General features: G+C 38.3%; 1 protein-coding gene and 1 pseudogene across 6 annotated transcripts in view; one reads left to right on the top strand and one right to left on the bottom strand.

Moving 5' to 3' along the window:
* Cpeb1 (cytoplasmic polyadenylation element binding protein 1) overlaps nucleotides 1-23,856 on the bottom strand; it is a 98,125-nt gene that overhangs the window by 33,614 nt on the left and 40,655 nt on the right. The gene's annotated exons all lie outside the window — the stretch shown is intronic.
* On the top strand, nucleotides 5,526-6,303 carry LOC114696131 (annotated as a pseudogene).

Genomic DNA, 23,856 nt, shown 5'->3' with positions numbered 1-23,856 from the left:
TAATACTCCCTTCTCAAGGCTCAGGAACACCAAAGAAAGAATGTAAGTCAGAAAATGGGGAGGAGTACTGTGAAATGTTTCCTGGACATGACAGGACTGCTGACTAATGAACTCACTGCAATTAAGGCTACTCTCACACAAGATCAAGCCAACAAGACCAGTTACTATTCCAGGAGGCAGTACTAATTAGACTCAGTGGTTTACAGGAAGGGAAAAAAACAAGACATGAAAGTGTGAAAGGGATGTGCTGGAGCATGTCCTGGAGTGGTAGGGAGAAGTTTGCCATGCATATGTACATACATGTATGAAATTGTCAAGTAAAAGGGAAGGGGGGATATTAATACTACTATAATACTGCTTGATCTCTGGGTATGACTTCCATTTTTTTTTAAAAGACAGGGTTTCTCTGTGTAGCCATGATTGTCCTAGAACTTGCTCTATAGACCAAGTTGGCCTCAAACTCAGAGATCCACCTGCCTCTGCCTCTAAAGTGCTGGAATTAAGGTTGTATACCACTGTACCCCGTCTAGCCTTCATTTTTTTAATCTAGTGAAAGAATCCTATAGTGGTAGTGTCTTTAGGGTTTCTATTGCTGTCAAGAGACACCGTGACCACAGCAAATCCTATAATGGAAAACATTTAATTGAGGCAGCTTACAGTTCAGAGGTTTAGTCCATTATCATCATGGCAGGACACTGTACTAGATAATACTACTATGGCTGTGACTTTTAAAATGATCTGTGTGAGATAAACTGAGAGACATGATCACTCTACTCACATTTTACTTAGAAAGCCTCTTTTCTAGCTGTTCCCTGATCTTGTCTCTGGAAACTTACCCATTCTGCTACAACTCTTCATCTCATATTAAGAGGAAGGCTGAGCACGTAGGACCATGTTGCTGCCTGGGGGCCATGCTGTTGGGGAGTGTGCGGGGGTTGATCTGAGGGGCCGTGCTACCACCTAGGCCATGGTGGCATCTAGGTCCATGGTGATGTCTATGGCTGTGTTAGCATGGGGATCATGGGAAGCATGTTGTGCTGAGCCAGCCCTGCCATTCACTGGCCCTGGGATGGTTGGTCCTGTCCCTTGCTGGATATTGCAGCAGGCCAACTGGCCCTACCCCTAAGGGGAGAGCGCTCACCCCCCCACAAAAAAAGATGACCCCATCCCTCACCATAGGTGTGCACCTCATCTGGAAAGCATACTAGAGCTGACCCTGTGGTCAGGAACACAGGTAAGCCATTCCTGAGGGCATGAGAGTTGACCCTGTCCCCCCTCTTCTGCCATGTGGTGGCATAGGTGAGGGAAAGATGCCTTCCCCCTTGCCCATTACCACCTGTGGCAGGTAAGAGAGCTGGCCCTGGGTCACAAGATTAGGAGAGCTAGCCCTGACCCACATTGCTCCGAGAAAGCAGCCTCTGCTTCCCGTATGGGCAGCACACTAGAGCTGACTCTTGTCCGGGATACAGGTGAGCCAGCCCTGAAGACATGAGAGCAGATGAGCAGACCCCACGCCCCTCCTGGAATGCCCCCTACAACAAGGGGGAGAGAGGGCCCTGCACCTTGCCTGGGCAAAACAGTAGAGCTGACCCTGGAGATATGAGTAAGTGGGACCATATCTGAGGGCCAGGAATGGGTCACCTCTTTTGGAGTTGTTGGCCAATGAGATCCTCAAATATTACATACATGCTATTGTTAATGCTCTTGATTACCCTTCAGAACTCGACAGTAAAACACCATATACTTGAATCATAGAACACAGAGAAATAAAGCTGGTACTTACCTGAAAGCTTCATCCTTACTGGCTAGCTTTCATAGCGTTGGAAGATCTATGCATGTTACTAGAGTTAAAAAGCAATCACCAATTTTACCCAGCTGTGAATCATGGGAGCCACAACAATGACAAGACATGCTCACTAGTGCAATAGTATCACAAATATTATGGAAGCAATCAATCATTTTCTGATTGAACTGAAGTCCCACTCCACAAGTTGAAGCTCATATCTAACACCATTATAGGGGCCTAGAACCTGTGGTTATACAAGTCATAGACCATAGGGGAGAAACTACTGCTATCATACAGCTAAGCAGACACACTATTAAACTCTAATGACTTGTCATTGTACCCAGAGATTACTGCATCTGTGGACCTTCATCTGAGAAGCTTCTTTGTGCGGTATATGGTGATTAACATAAAGACCTTCAATTGATCAATGTATAGAGAAAAAAAGACTGAAGAATGCTAGCTCAAGGATCCTTGTGGAAGAGGGGATGGGGTATTTTTAAGAGCCAGAGGTAGTAGATAACTACTGTTGTCTGGACACAGCAGGGCAATTGGTTACAAGAATTCACAGCAGTTGACAAAGCATGAACAAGACCTCCCCAAGCTCAGACCAGACAAAATTTCAGCATGGACAGGTGAGTTGAACATGAAGCCCCCACCTCTAGCAGAGGAGCTATTGGCAATTGATAGCTGCCTAGGAGATGGAGAGTTAGCTTTAAGGGTGAAACCCCTGGTAAACTCCCTTCAGCAAAGTCCACACATACAAGAGCATACGGGCAGTACAAATAATACTTGGTGGCTTTAAAGGTGGGCAGATAGGTGGGTTGGAGAAGGAGGATGAATCTGGGAGAAGTCAAGGGGTGACCAAAATACATTGCACAAAAATTCTCAAAATAATAAAAATTATTTTAAAAAATTCTATAAGTTAATACAGTTGTATTTCTAAGAACTTCTTTGACTCTTTTAAGTTGGAGTTAGCTGTGTCAACCTAGGCTGGCCTGGGGCTCACAAAGATCCTCCCAATTTAGGTCAACTTCTAGGCTACAGATGTATGTTACAAAGAGAGACCTAAAATTTGCATTTATAACTAACTCTGAGTAATATTAGTGCTAACTACAATTTGAGTAGTGAAGGTTTTATAGTAACTCCACTCTAAATTTGATTTGCAGGGCAGGTGAGATGGCTCAGTGGGATAAATTGAATTTGCTTTTAACTTCTATCCCAGATTCTCACTCCCCAGTAATTCATTTTATCCTTACTTTAGTACTTCTTTTTCATGGCAGCCAAGCTCCTAAACAATACTCTCAATGGTTCACTAAGATCAAAATCAATCTTCAGGCTCTGATTACTTTTTAACCTTCTCTCACATTGTTCACCTAATGTAAAAGGCTAATGTGAGTTATTTGCAACTCCCTAGAAATTCATACTCAAGAGAAGGATTTATTGCTAATCTGAGTGCTAATAGGTAGAAGAGTTCAAAAGACAGACAATGCATGATAGCTAGAATAGTCAAAGTACTGCCTTAAACATTAAGCTATACAGTAATCTATATTATTAGGGATCAGGTATAACAAGCACATTAAACTTCTTTTGCATTTCCCATCATAAAAATATGATCATTGAATGCATTTCATCAATTGCTCTTAATAATCTTCAATAAATTCTGTAAATTATTTCACACTAGTTTCTATTAACTGTCCTTAAACAGGACAGTTTTTATTCCATTTTAGTAAAGCTCAAAGAGAAGTGAACTCTACATTATACTGTCTAGGGTAAAATATGCATGTGTTCACACCACAGCACATGTGCAGGAGGATGAGGACAACTTCAAGTGCTGGCTCTCCCCTTCCACTCTGTTTGCCAGAGCATCTCTCTCGACAGACTAGCTGACCTGCCTGTTCTGCTGACTCAAAGACCTTTGTCTCCCATCTCCCAGTAGGGCATACTAAGACTTTTATGTGGTTTCTGTGGATTTGAATGAACTAAGGTTGTCAGACTTGCACAGCAAACATTTTACCCACTGAGCCATCTCTCTAGCCCATGATCTTTTCATTTTTTATCACAATTCACCAGCCTGTGCCTTGATGTCAATAAATTCCACCTTCTTGATGATATGAGCCAAAATTTTCTGTAGTTGCCACCTACCCCAAATGGCCAATATATTGATCCTTAAAACTCAATTCCATTATGTCAAGGGTCATTCTTGGAGTCATCATTCATGTAGACATCCTTATGTGAAGGGTCATTCTTGGAGTCTTCATTCATGTAGACATCCTTATAAAGTTTTAGACATCCTTATAAAATCTAGGGTCAAGTTTGGTCCACATTGAATTTCCTTTTGTAAATATTCCTTGGAAGATTTGTACAAACAGAGGGTTGTAGTCATTGCCTGGGTGAATTCTCCACAATGTCTCCAAGTTTGATGTGAAGAAACACTCTGGGGTTCCTAACTAGCTCATTATCATTGCCCTTCTTGTGGGTGGCACGTTCATAGACTTTTGTGGTTCTCATCTTAACATGGTTTTCTTTGTCTGTTCTAATCTTATGGCAGAGAAAACCATCTTGTCTCCCTACAATTTTGAATCCCTCCCACCTGAGGAATCTTATGGGGTATGTCACATAACCTATGAACACTCCATATGACTATCAATGACCTTTTTAGGTCCCACCTCTAAGCTCAAGTACCAGGAGGGTTTCGATAGTCATTAACCATTCACCCAAACCATGTTTAGTTTAAAATCTCTATACCAACATAGCCTTGGGACTGGTTGCAGAGGGAGGAAGTTGTCAGTCAGTACAAAATCTGCTACTGTAGAGGAGAGATACATCAACAGCAGCAGTGTTTTAGTGCCACAGAAGAACTTTGAAGGCTATGTGGCTTGGATGCCAGGCACATCAGTGAGGATAGGTTTTTATTCATACTTTAGGGTAGTGAAGTGAGTCTGAAGTAGATAGTCAAGTCACCATTCTCTGGAGCATCTAAGGCCTATCTACAGAATTAAAAAAACTTCCCTAGGTAGAACATCCAAGGTTTACTTTTCTGTTGCTTCTTGTAGTTGACACCCTAGCCTTTAGAGGTACAGTGGATAGTAACTGCTGGCAATCTGATACAGTCTACATGAATAGTACATCTGAGGACTGCCTAAAGCAGAATTTTGAATGAGCAGAATGTAATGTTATTTACAGTCTATTGCTCTTTTAGGACATGGACTCTATCTAAACCAGTAGATCCTGAGTATATGAGGCATTTACATCAAACGGTATCACTTCACTTATTGTCAAAGCAAGCATGCTTACACAGAAAGAACATAAACCACTTAAAATTGGATAATGAAATAAACTCAGGAACATAAAGTTAAAATATTTTCAAAGCAAGTTCATGGAGGGCTGCTGCCAGATACTAGCGGATTTGATGATATGCCTGAGTAGAGCCTGGATCAGCTGGACACCAAAGATGAAGTGGAGGCCAATGATGAAATCGCAACATGTCCTTATGATTAAAATTATCACATACCTAAATCATTGCTAGCAAAGCACATGAAATCTTCCAGAGTGAAGAAACTGGGCTATGTCAAAGAAGAAGATGAATGTATAATCCTATTTTTGTCTTTTTCCTTTTTCTTTTTTTTAAATATTTATTTTTATTTTATGTGCATTGATGCTTCGCCTGCATGTATGTCTGTGTGAGGGTATCAGATCTTGGAGTTACAGGCAATTGTGGGCTGCCATGTGGGCACTGGGAATTGAACCCGGGACCTCTGGAAGAATAGTCAGTACTCTTAACCTCCGAGCCATCCCTCCAGCCCCCTCCTTTTTCTATGAGAAGAAAAAAGTTACTCTGGATAAGGAATCAAACAGTTGCAGACAACTAAAAAAGCTAGAATTGAAGCTGAAAAAGACAGTGATTGTTATAGTCAAATAAACAGAGACTATACTCTTCAGTGCCTGTTGAAGTTCTCCTGAGTCACAAATGGTCTATCTGTGACCACCTTCTTGCCCTTCTGATTTTGTCATTGAGGAGACAAAGAAAAAGCACTCTAGTTCTCAAGTCATTGAACATGACAGTGATCTGTTTGTAGACTTGGTTGCTAAAGTCAATCAAGATAATGGCCAAAATAGTTCAATATCTTACCTGAAATCCTTGCAGAAGTGAAAATAATAAAAGTCACCAGTCCTATAGAACTAAGAATGTTCATATAACCAGAAAGATTATATGCTGAGGTAATTTGGGATGCAAGAAAGTGCACATTGGAAGAACTCAGTAACCGATGGCAAGAAGAACAGGAAAAAGCAGATGCTGCTGCTGCTGAAAAGAATGAAGAAAGGTCATCCGTGGTAGGTTCACAACAGTCTGGCGGGAGTTATTTGGCTAGTTAGATGTTGACAGTTTATGACATAGAAGGGTTGTGAATAGAAGTCCATACAAATGAAAAGAAATTCAAGATAAAAATTCTGAGTCAAGAAGAGTGATGGAGAAAGACAGCCATAAAAGAAAGCAAAAACAAACAAAATATTTCTGAAAGTATAAATTATGTGTATAGCATAACCAATAATATGCTAATGTTTTAATCATAATATTTACATAAGAGAAAGTGGCTGTTATGATCATGTAATGCTCATTATTTTAATAAATATTTTCAAAAAATTTCTCTAGTAAAATATGAAAGTTATAAAGTATTTTTGGTACCTATGATGAGAAAATGTTAAAAAGATAACAAGTCTCTTTGGCTCTTACAGTAGTTGAGTAGTAATCTTATCACTGAAGTAATGGTAAAAGAATCCCAGGAAGATCGCATCCTTGGGTGTCACTGCAGCTGAAAATAGTGAATACTGATTTTACCATAACAAGAAATAGATTGGTAAAAAGACATGTAGACAGAATAATGTCACAAATGATATGTGACATGAGAATGACTGAAGTAGAAGATCTGCAGTTATGACTTATTTTGCAGTTAGTAACAAGAAAAGACCACTTACTAAGGGCACTTTGGCAAATGGAAAAGAGAGCATGTAGTTAACATGAAGATAAACATGTGTTTTATTATACAAAGAGCAAAGTTGAAAGATTCTGAAGCTGAGCTCCAACAGTGCAATGATCAAATGAAAACTAATTTGAAAGTACAGCAAGTAGAATTTGATGAGAAATGTCAGTTTCAGAAAGAGAAAGCAACCCTGAAGCCCGACAACATATTGTTGACTCTGACAAATATGTATAATCTTTATTCCTAACAATGAATTTAAAAGCATGACAAAATCATTTTGTTCTTGTTCTTGATAGTGATTAAGGTACTTCAAAAATATCTAAGGTGTTGTGTACTTAGAAAGTTAACAGCTCTAAGTACATTCTCTTGCTCATTTAATTGAAAAAAAAAGTCTTCAGTTTAATTCAAGAGAACATTTTACCATTGTATAAACATGCTCTGGCAGTTTGGTTGTTTATAGGATATTCTAAAATAAAAGGACTCTGGAATGTTTTCATTTAAGATAATTTCCATAATATGAAGCAAACCGTAGTTCTTCTCTATGATTGTAATATAAAAGTTCCTTCAATGGAGCATATACAATAATTTAGTTTACTCTATAAAAGTTGATTTTTTTATATTTCCATTGTTTAAAAATATTAATGGAAAAAAGCCCAAGTTTACATGGCACCTAAAGCTTTTCTATAACATTTTGTTTGATTGTTTTAGACCCTTTATAATATTATTCTCATTTACTTCCTTCTTTAACCAGAATCCCATAATTGATTCACATTTATATTAACTTTTAACTTAGACATTTTCCATATACTGACCCTGGTAAAATATAGAGCCAAAAAGAAAACTCTTTAACTCCTCTTCTTACACACTGGTTAGTAGTAGGAAAAATGCATTAATAGATTATAAAAACTGAGATGTTAACAGGCAATCTTGCTTTTACTTATGTTGTTTATCTTACTAAAAATGAGAATTGTAAACTCCTAAAGAGCAAAAAAAATCACTATTCTATTATTTTGCAGCACTCATATTTACTGTGGTCTATATTTTTCTTGTTTGTAATCTAAGAAAAATCACATGATGAACAATGGTTATATACCACCTTCACATACTGGAAGATTCTATATTGTCAAAAGGTTATTTCCTACCATATTAGTCGTTAGTATAGGCACAAATGCCTGCTTGCCTGTAAGCAACTCAATGGCAAAAGATTTTTTACAAATGGGAGCAGAAAAATGGGAAAATGAACCTAGATGCCATGCTCCATACTATATACAAAAATTAATGGGGTCTTAAACACCTAACCATGAAATTTAAGTGTAACTATGAACCTGGTAGGGGCTGGAGGCTTTGGAGATGGAAAGCTTCTTTTCTAATTTGCATAGTGCTGGGGATTGAGCCCAGCGTTCACGTGTTAAGCAAGCATTCTACCATTGAACTCTATTCCCAGTCCAAAGACATTTAAGGCATAGAATGCAATGATCATTTGAGAAGTTTTTGGTAAATTATATGTTATCAAAATTAAATATTTCTGATCAAGACACTACAAGAACATAAGTAAGCAAGCCATAAAATGCGAAAAATATCTACAATTTTATATAACAAATAGCTAATGTATGGAGCATACAAGGAATCTCAGAGGTAAAAATTTCCTAACTTTAAAAAGGCGCCAGATCTGCAAAGCTCTCCAGAAGGATTATAAACAGCCAATAAGAACTTAAAAGAAACACTTGGCTTCATTAGCAATCAAAGAAATTCAAGTTACACAATGGAGCTTGAGGACACACCTATTCAGATGAAAAGAGCACATTTTGCCAGCATTTGATTATTATCTACCAGAATTTCCATTTTGGAAACAACCACTTTGGAAAAAGGTTGCAACTTCTTTTAAGATTAAACACACAGGCAGTGGTGGTGCACACCTTTAATCCCTGCACTGGGAGGCAGAGGCAAGTGGATCTCTGTAAGTTTGAGGCCAACCTGGTCTACAGAGGGAGTTCCAGAACAGCCAAGGCTACACAGAAAAATCCTGCTTTAAAAAAAAAAAGATTAAACATGCACTACCCAGAAAATCTACTCCTAAGAAATTCAACTGAGGGGAATAAAAAATATATATTCCTCCAACTAACTGTACAGAATGGTAACAGCTTTACTTATAACTGCCCAAATCTGGCTAGAGTCCAAGTGAAGATAAAACAAAACATAGTATTTTAATATATTGCAATATTATTTACTAATAAAGGTATACAATGCTGACATATAAAAGAACATAAGTCTATGAATGCTGAACAGTTAATGGTACATATTGAATATTCAAGGGTGAACTATATATTCTTATGTATAGCTTACTTTGGACTGAATCATAAAAATAAGACATAAAAAAGGCTAGAGGAGTAAACAGCTGTGTGATACAATGAATATGATAATATGCTCATCAAATTGTGATGGTAGATATTACAGGTACCACTCATTTTGTAATTCTTTCAACTTTCTTGTGTGATTGAAATATTCAGAATAAAATGCTTAGAAACTAGGCCGGGCGGTGGTGGCGCACGCCTTTAATCCCAGCACTCGGGAGGCAGAGCCAGGCGATCTCTGTGAGTTCGAGGCCAGCCTGGGCTATCAAGTGAGTCCCAGGAAAGGCACAAAGCTACACAAAGAAACCCTGTCTCGAAAAACCAAAAAAAAAAAAAAAAAAAAAAAAAATGCTTAGAAACTAAAGGCTGAACTAATTGGCTTAACAGTAAGAACTGATTTTATTAAATAAGGTTTTATTATAGATTTCTGTAGAATATATTAAAATCTATAGGCTGCAGATTTTGATAAAAACCTGCTTAATCTAAGTGATAAAAATCATTTAAAAATATACAGTATTTTAATTTCCCCAAACTCTTAAGATGTATCTAGTAAAACAAGGTAATTCTAAATGAAAAGATAAGCACAAAGTCATCTAAAATTTCAAAACAGCATTTTGGCATACTTTCAAGAAAATGAGTTAACATCAGAAGATGGAAAGATCTCCTATGTTTGTAGATCAGTAGGATTAATATCATGAGAATGGTTATCCTACCAATAGTAATACACAGATTGAATCCAATCCCTATCAAAATCCCAACACAATTCTTTTCCAAACTTGAAAGGATGATGTGTAACAGTTTCCTCCAAGATTGAAACTTTCCATCCAGTAGGGAAGCTCCTTGTACAGGAAGGTAAACAACTCAAAATAGCTTCAGGAAGTCTCTGAAACTGACTGGATTCACTAGGCCCCTCCCTGCCAGAGTAAGCAGTACAAACAGAGTCCCTCTCAGAAGAGTAGAACCAAGCTGCAAAGACAAATCTAAGACCAGACCAACTGCCTGGAAGAAGCAGAAACCAGCTGGGCTGCCTGGAAGAGGTTTAGACCGACTGAGTCACTTGGAATGAATACTCTCCAACCTGTTAAGCTACTTGCAAGCTGTGCAGTATGCTCCAGGTTCCCAGCTTTTGTGAACTATCACCTATGCTGGGGTCATTGGCTTTGGTGATGCAGCCATCTTTGAATTATTTCTGCACCTATAAGTAACCCCTCATCCAAATTCCTGTAAGTAAGTAGTCCTAATGAAACTCATTGTTCACCAAGATGGATTTTAGTGTTATTGATACTTTGGTCTGTCATGGGCTCCCTATCTGGGGTGAGATGTATTGAGTCTCCCCAGGAAAAGTTTGTCACAACAATTTTCAGCTTCACATGAAAACACACACAGACACCCCCTCAGGATAGCTAAAACAATCTTGAATAATAAAAGAACTGCTGGAGGTATTGCCATCCCAGATTTTAGTTGTACTACAGAGCTATAGAAATAAAAATAGTATGGTATTGGTATAAAAACAGAAATGTTGCCAGGTAGTGGTGGCACACGTCTTTAATTCTGGCACTCTGGAGGTGGAGGTAGGAAGATCTCGAGTTCAAGGCCATCTTGGTCTACAGAGTGAGTTCTAGGACAGTCAAGGCTGTTATATAGAGAAAACCAATCTTGAAAAAACTAACCAACTAACCAACCAACCAACAAATCCAGACATGTTGATCAATGGAATTGAATCAAAGACCCAGACATAAGTCCACATACCTATGGACACTTGACTTTTGACAAAGAAGCCAAAAAACACATACTAGAGACAAAAGATAGCATCTTTCAATAAATGGTGCTGGTCAGACTGGATGTAGAAAAATGCAAATATCAGCCTGCAAAAAACTCCAAACAGATAAAGGACCTCAGCATAAGGTCAGATAACCCAGAATCTGACAGAAAAGAAAGTGGAGAACAGGCTTGAACTCATCAACAAGAGAAAAGACTTTCTGAACAGGACACCAATAGCACAGGCACTAAGACAAACAATAAATGAGGACCTCATGAAACTGAAAAGCTTCTGTATGGCAAAAGACACCATCATTCAGAAAAAGTGACAGGCTACAGAATAAGGAAAGATTTTTACCAATTACACATTTAATAAATGGTTGGTATCTAAAACTATGTAAGAACTAAAAAAAATTAGACATCAAGAAAACAACCTACTGAGGTGTGGTGGTGAATGCGTTTGGTCCCAGCACTTAGGAGGCAGAGGCAGGCAGATCTCTGAGTTCAAGGCCAGCCTGGTCTACAGAGTGAGTTCCAGGACAGACAGTACTACACAGAGAAACCCTGTCTTGAAAAAAAAAATCAAATAAAAACAAATATCAATTAAAAAAATGAATACAGCTAGGCAGTGGTGGCACACGCCTTTAATCCCAGCACTAGGGAGGCAGAGACAGGTGGATTTCTGTGAGTTCGAGGCCACCCTGGGCTACAGAGTGAGTTCCAGGAAAGGCACAAAGCTACACAGAGAAACCCTGTCTCTAAAAAAAAATAAATAAAATAAAAAATGAATACAAAACTTAGCAGAGAGCTTTCAAAAGATGAAGCACTAATGGCTGAGGAATACTTCAAGAAATGTTCAACATTCTTGTCATTAGGAAATGCAAATTAAAACTATAGAGATCTTATACCAGTCAGAATGGTCAAGATCAATAAAACAAATGACAGCTCATGCTGGCAAGGATGTGAGAAAGGGGAACACAGATTTATTGCTGGTGGGAGTGTGAACTTGTACAGCCACTATGAAAATTGGTGTGACAGTTCCTCAGGAAGCTGGGAATAGCTCTACTCTCAAGATCCAGCTGTATCACATTTTTGGGCATATTCTCAAAGGACTCTACACCCCACTCCACAGATACATGCTCAGCCATGTTCATTGCTGTTCTATAATATCTAGAAAATGCAAATGACCTAATGTCTTATGACAATGAATGGACAATGAAAATGTGGTACATATACACTATAAAATACTATTCAGCTATAAAGAAATATGGAATCATGAACTTTGCTGGTAAATGGATGGAACTAGAAAAGATTATATTGAGTGAGGTACCTCAGACCCCAAAAGGCAGATATTATGTGTTTTGTTACATATGTGTATTAGCTTTTGAGCTTTGATATGTGTGTACAATCCAAATAATCACAGAGGTTAGTTATCTCTAGTAAGAGATTTGGGGAGAAGAGAGGATCTCCCAAGGAAGGCGAAATAGAATATACTGTTGTGGAGAGAGAAAAGGGGTAAACTAGATTGGGAGAATTAAATATGGAAGGGAATAAAGAGAATAGTAGAGGATGGAATTTGGGGAGGACAACTAACAATAAAAACCATTTGAAAAATCATATGGAAACCTACAACTATAAGCAGCTTCATGAAATATATACATATATGAAATGGGGGAATTAAATATGGGTCCTCATGTTTGCAAGCACTTAACCTATGGAGCTATCCCCAAAGTACCAATTTTTTTATGGTATGGGGTGGTGGTGGTGGTGGTGGTGGTGGTGGTGGTGGTGGTGGTGGTATATGTGTACACAAAGATACCCATGGAGCCCAGAAGACAGCATCAGATCCCCTGAAGCTGGTGTTACAGGCTGTTGTGAGCCAGCTGACATGGGTGCTGGGAACAAAACTTGGGTCTTCTAGAAGAGCAGATGTGCTTTAACCATTGAGCAATCTCCAGGCCTCTTGCCTTTTAAAAATGGGTTACTAGTGATCAAACCCTGGCCTCTTATGTGCTAATAACACCACGTTTTACACTACTAAGCTACACCTCCAACTATTTTTTAAACAGATAGGTTTCCAATCTATTATCTCAAATCCAATGGATGAATTTTCACCAAGTTAAATAGACAAGGGGTATCCTGTATTAGAAATTTTCATTGTGGTGAAATATACCCAATATAAAACTTAACCACTTGAACCATTTTAAGTGTACAATTTATCTTTTTAGTAACTATCACTATTGCCCACTTGCAGAACTTTTTCATTCCATGTAAAACTCTATACCATTTAACAATAATTTACTACCAACCTCTCCCAGGCTTTTGATAGATATTATTTTACTCTCTTCATTCTAGGAATGCCATGTACATGAGTGGAATCACATAAGCTATCCCTTGAATCTTCGTTATTTTTCTTAGCATAATGTTTTAAGTTTAATTCATGTTGTAACATGTTTCAAAACCATCCTCCTTGTTGTAGCTTTTAATATTCACTGTGTTTTATACTTCCTTCTGTTATCCATTTGTCTTCCAGTGGTTACCTGGTATACACTTTCGCCATTATGAAAAGTGTTGTTATGAACATTTATCTACAAATAATGTGTTCAAGTTCCTTTCAAATCTTTAGGGCAGTGGTTCTCAAACTTCTTAATGCTGCAACCTCTTAATACATTCCTCTTGTTGTGGTGACCCCCTCAACCATAAAATTATTTTTATTGCTACATCATAGCTAATCTTGCTACTGATATGCAACCCCTGTGAAAGGGTCATTTGACCCCCTAGAAGGGTCCCAACTCACAGATTGAGAAGCACTGCTTTAGGGGCATTTTCCTAGATGTAGAATTGCTGAGCCACATGATGAATAATTCTGTGTTTAGTTTTTATGGAGCACCATACATTCTCCACAGTAGTTGTATAATATTATACTTTCAACCAGCAATGTACAAGTCTTCCAATTTCTCTACATCATCATCAACAATTTATATTTTGGAGTTTCCTATTGTTTATAGTGTCCATCCTAATGCTAACTAATTGTTAAGTACATTTGCAAGGGTTAAAAAAAAATGTAATTTAGCCGGGCAGTGGTGGCGCACGCCTTTAATCCCAGCACTTGGGAGGCAGAGCCAGGCGGATCGCTGTGAGTTCGAGGCCAGCCTGGGCTACCAAGTGAGCTCCAGGAGAGGTGCAAAACTACGCAGAGAAACCCTGTCTCGAAAAAACCAAAAAAAAAAAAATGTAATTTTTCTATGTAGTCTTGGCTGTCCTAGAACCTGCTCTGTAGACCAGGTTGGCCTCAAACTCACAAGAGATCCACCTGTTTCTGCCTCCCAAGTTCTGAGATTGAAAGCATGCACCACCACTACCTGGCTGTGAAGTATATTTTTGAGTTAAGTTCTACATAAATAATTGGAGACAGGGATCATGTAGTTTATGAATCTCCAAGATCATGCCTTTAGAAAATCTCCCATATGCCTGTTTATTTGTTGAACCATTTTTCTCTTTATAGCATTCAATTGGTCCAAAAGGCAAATAGCATCTTCTTGTAGGATTCTACTTCACTAGTCATACTGATAGTCTATATGAGGGTATACTAATCCATTTTGTTACTATAATTAAATGTCTGAGGCTAGTTACTTTATAAAGGAAAAGGCTTATTTAGCTTATGGTTCTGGGGGTTTAAGGGCATGAAATTAGCCTAGTTCTGGTGATATCTTACTGTGGACAATGTCATGGTCAAAAGGAATATAAGAAACATAGATAACCTGATGAGTTCAAAAGATGAGAGAGAGAAAAAAGAGGGAGGGCTCACAACAATCTCAGAAAACTAATTCATATTCCCACTGTTTTAATCCTTTCTAGAAACAATGCCCTATAATCTAATGACTTCCCCCTAGGTTCTACCTGCTCAGGATGCTGCCCTGCCATCTCAAGCTGTAATGGTAGTGCATGTCTAATAATGCAGCATACAGGAGGTGGCAGCAAGAATGCCAGCTCAAAGTCATCCCAGAGATACAGATGAAAGCCATCCTAGTCTTTGTGAGACCCTTCCTCAAAAGACCAACCCCTTAAACCAGGTGGTGGTGACACATGACTTTAAAAAAAATCCAAGCATTTGGAAGGCAGAGGCAGGTGGATCTCTGAGTTTCAGGCCAGCCCGGTCTACAGAGCAAGTTCCAGGATAGCCAAGGCTACAACAGTGAAAACCTTTCTCAAAAACAAAACAAAAAAAGACCAACCCCTTTCAAAAACTACCCTGCCAGCTAGTTTTATTATCACTACTCTGAGAACCAAGTTTCTAAAACAGCCTCTGGGAGACACATTAAAACCATATCCAAGACATGGTAACACTATTATTCCCTTGACTACAGAAACCAGTCCCATTATGAACATGACTCAAGCAAAACTAAGATTTCTTGTTGTGGATGTCGATCCATTTAGCCAATGGTATTAGGGTGACTAGCCCTATGGGCATGGCCTTCTCTGGGTACGTGACCAGATAAGAACTGAGGAGGAGGGTCATGTGCTGTCTTGGATGTGGAAGGTTTCTTGATGCCAAGGCTCTGTGATCTGGTCTGGAGCTTTCCCCATCCTTCCCTTCCCTGGTAGATGAAGAGGCAGCGACACTGTTTCATTCTGTACTTGTGAGTGTGTTATTACCACTTCATCCCTTAATAAATTCTTGATCCCAGACTTCTGTGGATTCTCAATTTAATTTCTTCCTTCAAGTTTTTCATGCACTCACGCACGCACGAATACACAAGTGGACTAAGTTATTTCCTGACTGTTCAAGATGCCAGATGGTATGCATATAACCTATTCCTTAAGACAATAGACAAATCTACAAAGGTAGAAAATCAAACTCACTGTGGTGGTTTGAATGAAAATGCCCCCCACCCTAATAGGCTCATAAGGAGTGGCATTATTTGAGAGGATTAAGACATGTGGCCTTCTCAGAGTAGGTGTGGCCTTGTGAGAGAAAGTGTGTCACTGGGATGGGGCTTTGAGGTTTCAGAAGCTCAAGCCAAGCCCAGTGTCACTCTCTTCCTACTGGAACCAAGATGTAGAACTCTCAGCTACTTTTCCAACACCAAGTCTTCGGGTATGCCGCTGTTTCTAGCCCCAATTAAATGTTTTCCTTTATAAGAGTTCCCATGGTCATGGTGTCTCTTCACAGCAATAAAACCCTAACTTAGATACTCACCTTGGGGAAGAAGCAGAGTTAAGACAATACTGATGAAGCTGAAGTCTTAGATTCCACATTCCTGGCTTTTCAATCATTCCTTTGTATTTTATGAACTATATACTGAGAACCTTCCAACATAATATTTTTCTAAAGTTAGTTCTCATTAGTTTAGTCATTTTTCAAGTAAGAGTTCTCTGTGTAATTTAGGCCCTTTCACAAGAATTGACCAACCAAGCAAATAGTACACACAGAGCAAAAAAATCTCAGGGAATCAAAGCTCTTGAAGTTCTAGTATCAGGAAACAAAGCCACAAAGAAAAGTAGTACAAGATCTGAAACACCTTCTGGCCAAATGTCCTCTTCACTGGAGAAGAAACAAGGCCCAGAGTAAACAGCAATGACAATTCTATCAAAGGTAGAGGTAGAATCCAAATCTAGACCTGTTGGCACCAATAAACCCAATGACCAACATATACTCCTATTTCCTATTCTGTGACACTTTCTAAGGTTCAGGGCCATTCTCCTAACATATCCTTGTTCATGCCTATTTTATTAGGACATTATCAACAGTTTTTCTCTTCTTCATGCAGGTCCCATTGGAGCTTTGCATTAAATCCATCCTGTCCTGCTGTGGGATGTTCTGTATGCTGTGAATGTGTTGCTCTTATTGGTTGATAAGTAAAATGCTGACTGGCCAGTAGCCAGGTAGGAAGCATTAAGTGGGATAAACAGACAAGGAGAATTCTGGGAAGTGGAAGGCTGAGTCAGTAGACACCAGCCCACCATCGAGGTAACAGCATGTGACGGCACACAGGTAAAGACATGGAACACGTGGCAACATTTAGATCAACAGAAATGGGCTGAGTTTAAATGTAAGAGCTAGTCAGTGGTAGGCCTGAGTGAATGGCTGAGCAGTTTTAATTAATATAACCTTCTGAGTGATTATTCTATAAGCAGGCCACAGGACTGCAGGGCCCAGGCAAGACCAGAGAAACTTCTAGCTACACTATCCTACCAAGAATTCAATTAGTTCTAAGATTTATTTTTATTTTTTGTGTGTAAATATTTGGCATGCACGTGTAAAAGTGCACCATGTGCATGCAATTCTTACAGAAGCCAGGGGAGGATGTCAGATGACCTGAATTGGAGTTCAAATTGTGAGTCACTGTGAGTGTGCTGGGAACTAAACTTAGGTTCTCTGAAATGGTACTAAATATTCTTAACCACTAGACAATAATTTTAGTTCCAAGAATTAAATTCTTTTCAAGATAGGGCTTCTTTGTATAGCCTTGGCTATCCTGAATCTCACTCTTTAGACCAAGCTGGCCTGAAGCTCACAGAGATCCACCTGCCTCTGCCTCTCGAGTGCTGGGAATAAAATTGTGTGCAGCCACCACAGGCCAAGAATTCAATTCTTAACTCTTCCTCTCCCCTGGTCTTCCTACAATTTTCTACTTACTTTGCAAAAAGTCAACTTGATTATTCTGATGTTTCCCAGTCTCACTGCCATGTGCATTATACTTGAAGATAGTAATTTTACATCCTTAAGGAAAGCAAAAATGAAACCTGTTGAATCAAGACCAGCTTGATAGTATCTATGGACTCTGGAAGTGGAGTTGAGAGCCATCTTTACATTTCCAATTTATAGTTCTAGAGTCCAACATCCTATTTAGTGCTGTCCCCAAGTTGTATATAAAAATCAGTAGATCTGAGGCAGTAGCCTTGCATTCATGAAGCCCAAGTTCAATCCCTAGTACTACCCCAAAGCAAACAAACAAACAAACACACAAAAAAACACTAGGGGCCTAGGACAAGTAACCTGGTGGTAGAATACTTACTTAGTATGCACAAGGCTCTGGGTTCAATCCCTAATACCCAGTGGCAGAGTAAGTTGGTCAACTTCTGGAGGATTATCAAAGATTGTGTTGAAAGCTCTTAGATGGTAAAGTCTACTTTCAGAGGTAACCACAGATGTAGCAAAAGTTTTAACTTCAGGTACTTCTTACTAGTGTATAAAACAGATACTTCGTTTTTTAATCTATCTAAATCATGTGAGCCCAAAATTCTATTCATGTACCTAAGGCTCCTATAATGCATTTATTTACATAGTCAAATGTCATACAAACCTTAAAAATTAATGACAGGAAAAGGAAAATAAATAGGGAATTTAATACATAGTAATTCTGAAAGATTTCATGTAGATGAAATCTGTATGTTAGAAAAATATTGGGAGACAGACCAAAATGTCACTAGTAGTTATGTATGATGCCTCTTGATTTTTTTTATCCATTTTCTACAAAAACTTTTACAACCAACATCACTAGAAAAAAATTCTTCTTACTAAATAGGGTAAGATGCTCATATTTAACATCCTCTAAGTAAAACTGAATTTTTCTTTCGGTATTTGCAAAAAAGCCCATATTAAAATTGAGATCTTAAGTTTTACATGAAATTAATGACAAAATGAAATTAACACAATTTAAACACACCAAGTTTCAAATAAAACTTTTAACTCTGTAATTTTCCCTGATTACATGCCTCAGAAGGCATTTTCTTCTTTCCTCCCTTAGTCTTGTCTCTGAGATGTAGCTTTCCTAAATACCTGGTGATCCTGATTGCTCATAATTAACATCAAAGGGACTGATTTGTGGGCTAAATGGGCTTTATACAGACCGAATTTGTCAACTAGAGGTTTTTACTTTATACCTGTCACTTGTTTATGAGGTTTATCTGCCTAAATAAACCCCAATGACTAAAGCAATGAGGAAACTAGTTTTCTCTTGAACATAATACTTTAGAACAGCTGAGCTGTCCAAAATGTAAGTGGCTGAATTCCATGAATGAACTCTCTCTTTGAAGCTGGTTTACAAGTTTGATGTTAAAAATCTCACTCCAAAGGAAAGTGGAACAAAGGCTTATTTAGCTCTTCTTGGGAAGACAGCTAGAAGTCACACCCATCTCTTCAGTTAACACAGGGTCACACCAAGCTATAGGAGAGTCTGGGAAATGCAGGCTCTCTATTAGTGTATGTAGACTCAATCCTGTTACTCTGTTATCCTTTTTATTGCATCTTGGGAAGAAAACAGAAAAAAAATAGACTATTCTTTCCAAAACAGAAAATAGATTGTTGTATTTATATACTCTCAAGGCTGAATGCAAAGATTTCCCATTTTTCTAATGTTTTAGCTTTGTTGTTTTGTTTTTTTGAGACAGGGTTTCTCTGTGTAGCTTTGGAACCTTTCCTGGAACTCACTCTGTAGCCCAGGCTAGCCTCAAACTCAGCTAGCCTCGAACTCAGAGATCCGCCTGCCTCTGCCTCCCGAGTGCTGAGATTAAAGGCATGTGCTACCACCGCCCAGCTGTTTTAGTTCTTGTTAACAAGAAATCAAGTTCACGCTTTTAGCCCATTAACACAAATTTTGCAAAATGAGCTAAAAAGAGGAGGCAAATCCTTATTTTGTAAATGAGGAACTAAAAATCCACTGAGAAGAAATAGGTAAGAAGAAATTGAGTGGTATCCCACAGGGATTTAAGTACTAAAGTTCTATTTCACAATTCTCCAAGTGTAGTAAGCAAAACAAGAACTGGTGGACCAGTGGTCCTGGGAAATGTGCCCTGAACATAATTAAATCGTATCACTGTACTGAAGTCTAAGACATACTGAACTTGACAGTTATCTTCATTTGTTTGTCAACTTGATACAAGCTAAACTCAAATGAAAGAAAAAATGCCTCCATCAGACTGCCTGTAGTGCATTTTCTTAATTAGTGATTGATGTGGGGAGCCCAGCCCATGGTTGGTGATACTATCCCTGAGTAGGTGGTCCAGGAGTGTAGAAGAAAGCAGGTTGAGTAAGCCAGTAAGCAACACTCTTCCATGGCCTTTGCTTTATTTCCTTCCTGAACCAGGCCTCCAGGTTCCTGCCTTGAGTTCCTGCCCTGAGAATTTCCTGAGTGATGGATTGTGACCTGGAGTTGTAAGCTGAAATAAAGTAAGCCTTTTCCTTCCCAAGTTTTGTTTTTGGTCATAGTGTTTTATCATAACTCTAAGACAACAGGTATATGACCGAGATAAGAAGAATACTGCCAGATTCTTGCTTAAAGATGTCACTCTCCCAAGTTGGGGTATCCTTTTCTAGGTGTGAGATGTTGCCCACTCCATTTGGGTCAACATGTTGACTTTTGAGATCCCAGACATTCAATCTTTTTATTTCCTCACTCAAGAATGCCTGTTGGCAACATTCTGGGAAACTCACAGGCTCAAATGACCACTTAACAAGTTGAGGAAAAAGACCCCAAATATGTTTTGTGGAGATAATAACATCTGCTCTGAAACTCTAGTGTGGGAACATAGTACCATGGCAGGTTTTTGATTAAATAAACTGGTTTGACTCTGTGCTTTTAATCATTTTAGGATCTATGTCTTCAATAATAATCCTTTTCATCCCAGAAGCAAAAGTTTTTCCACTCATTTAAATCCTATTTTTGTATCTTTCAGAATAGTTTCTCCATAGATAACTTACTTATGTGTCTATTTCTAAGGTGTTGCCCTAGAACACAGAATAACTTTTCATTTACATTTCTAACTATTATTAGGATGAAGACAACAATTCTTATTTTATGCTTACTTTGTGCTTTGTTCTGAATATTTGCTTTATATCTGCTTTCTTATTAGTTGTAATAATTTTTTGAGACAAGGTCTCTCTCTATGTAGTCCTGGCTGTCCTGGAACTTGCTATGTAGACCAGGCTAGCCTCCAACTTACAGAGATCCACCTTCCTCTGCCTCCCAAGTGTTGGGATTAAAGGTGTGTGCCACCATACCTAGCCTTGTTATAATTTCCTACTAGTCTTCTGGATTCTCTAGAAATTATTATTATTTTATTTTATTATTATGATATTCTCTCAAAAACATATTAAATTGCACAACAAACAGGAAACACTTTAAATACCATGCATAGTACTGATTTCTGAAGCCTTCACCCTTATATCTCTACATGGCCTCCTCGCCTGTAACTGCACTCATTCATTCTTCAGTCAAATGATGTACGAGTTCTACACTTGGAAACCGGAACACAAGTAATTCTGACAGTGATTAAGGCATGATCAAGTTTTTGCAGTGGCACAACTCTGATAGTCCAGTAGATGGGGATGGTGCCACACAGACCAAGGCTTTTAGAGATGGAATAAAAACATCAGTCTTAAGTTTCACAAAAAAAAGGAAAAAAGAACAAGAAAACTTTGTAGGTTTAAGAGAAATATACATCTTAAACCCATGGAGAAGGAAGATATCATGCTTTTTTCTTTTTTGGTTTTTTTGAGACAGGGTTTCTCTGTGTTGTCCTGGCTGTTCTGGAACTCACAGAGATCCGCCTGCCTCTGCCTCCCAAGTGCTGAGATTAAAGGTGTGCACCTGCTGATATCAAGCCATTTTACAAGAACTGATTCAAAAGAAGAAAAGCAATTTTAAAAGGTCACAAACCAAATGTCTCTTTGTCCTGATGTTCTTTAAAGGTTATTTAATTTGCTCAAGTCACAAAATAAGACTACTTCATAATTGCAATGCTTCTCATCCTCACCCTGCTTGCTTTGAATAAACAGTTTAAAGAATATTGTTTTAATGCCACTTTCTATGTTTTTTGGCTTTTTATTTGTTTCCTTGTTTGTTTTTGGTTTTTTGAGACAGGATTTCTCTGCTGTCCTCAAACTCACTGAGATATGCCTACCTCTGCCTCCCAAGTGCTGGAATTAAAGGCATGTGCCTCTCATCAGCTTATTTATATGTGCACTGGTGTTTTGCCTGCATGTATATCGGTGTGAGAGTGTCAAATCCCCTGGAACTGAAGTAACAGACAGATGTGAGCTGCCATGTGGGTGCTGGGAATTGAACCCAGGTCCTCTGGAAGAGCAGCCAGTGCTCTTAACCACTGAGTCACCTCTCCAGCCCCTCTTTGTACCTTTTTTAACATTGGTATTACTCAACTTTAAGTTCCATAAACATGACAGGTTTAAAAATGATTCTGATGACTTAATTTTGTGTATTAGGCATTAGGAAAGCAAATGAACTAAGGAAAACAGCTGTTAAGTCTTGATTTCATTGATTTACAAGTTTTGTGGTAGAGACAAATAACAGACCAAATAATCACACAACTGGAGTGAAGTGTTAGGAAGAGACACGAAACTAGAGAAGGAACACGTGAATAGTCCTGGACTAGAGAGAAGTAAGTTTCAAATTCTCCAGGGAAGTATGTTTTGCAGATATCTTGTTAGTGTAATTTACCCTGTCCTTGATTATGAAACGGTTGAAGTATTTTTCCAAGTAGAATAAAACAACTGGGAGCTGTATTCTTTGCCCTTTCATATCCTTTCCTTTTTATCCTTTCCTTTCAGCATTTATTGTCCCATGTAAAGGACGAACACCACACTCAAACAAAACTTCTACCCCAAAACAACTTCATTACTTTTCCTATGTACTAGGTAATATTTAAAACTGTAGAACTATTTGTAGAGGTTCTTAGTATACTGGCTTTATTAAACAGTTATTTCTCTGGGGTTTAGTCAGAACAAAGCTACTTCAGTTACATTTTGTTTAGAGTATCAAACTGCTGGGAGGCCAAAACAAAAAACAAAAAACAATTAATATACATAGAACTGAATCCTACAGTTTACAGGTTTGAATTTTTGTGTTCATTAGGAACGAAACTAAAGACATTGGTTCAAACTGGTTTCATAACTATTCTAAATGGGAGTTAACGCTTGTGAGCACACCTTTATATTTAGGGACAGAACTATAGAAGTGTTAATTCACAATTATCATTCCTAGCCAGAATTTGTGTTTTAAAAAAAAGTTCAATATGTCAGTAAAAGATGTATGGTTATGTAAGTCGGCTTTGTAGCAGTTTCCCAGAGTATCTTATTTATTGGGAACTAGATAATAATGAATTAAAATCTGCCTATCATCTTTTAATTTCTTAAAAAAGCAATCACAACTCTTTTTAAGGCATTTTTCAGATGGCCTAGTAGCTTTCCTGCACCAAGGGAAAAGACTGAAAAGACTAATAGCTTTTTAAAAAAAGTTGCTCCACTTAGTAAGAAGATGGAAATCAAAATGAAAATTTTATTTTATCAAGGTGTGAAAATTATAGTTACAACATTCAGTGGTGATGAGTCATTTTGATAATTTTCTTCACTATATACATGGTAAGGCAGCACTATCAAACTGTGGAAGGGACAAAAAGGATAGCATTTCCATAAATGTAAAAGTTTTAAAAAAAATTGAAGCAAGGCAGTGGTGGTACACACCTTTAATCCTAGCACTTGGCAGAGGCAGGGGGAAATCTCTGTGAGTTCAAGGCCAGCATGGTCTATAGAGTGAGTTCCAGGATAGCCAGGGCTACACAGAGAAACCCTGTCTCAAAAAAACAAAAAAAAGAAACTGCTTAACCTTAATTTAACCTAGTAGCTACTATACAATAATCTTCTGCAGGGTTCAGGGTATGGTTTAATAGTAGAGTCAGTTCTAACTTCCTATCTCCAGCAGTACATTGCCCAAATAAAAAACATAAGCATCCATTCCTAAATAAACTCAAATGCTAAAAATGATTTGCCTATAAAGATATTTGTCACAACTTTATCAAAGGCGAAAAACTGAAGTAATTATTTCCCTTAAAATGAATGACAGCTTTAATCACCAAATACAGGCTCAGACAGAAGCCTTGCTGTTTGCCCTCATCCTAGTTAAGAACAGTCTCTAGTTGGGCATGATGGCACATGCCTCTGATCCCAGAACAGTGGAAGTTAAGG

Source organism: Peromyscus leucopus, chromosome 1 (assembly GCF_004664715.2).
Source record: "Peromyscus leucopus breed LL Stock chromosome 1, UCI_PerLeu_2.1, whole genome shotgun sequence".
Taxonomy (NCBI): domain Eukaryota; kingdom Metazoa; phylum Chordata; class Mammalia; order Rodentia; family Cricetidae; genus Peromyscus; species Peromyscus leucopus.
The sequence above is the reverse complement of the archived record's forward strand: the minus strand, read 5'-3'. Positions and strand labels throughout refer to the sequence as shown.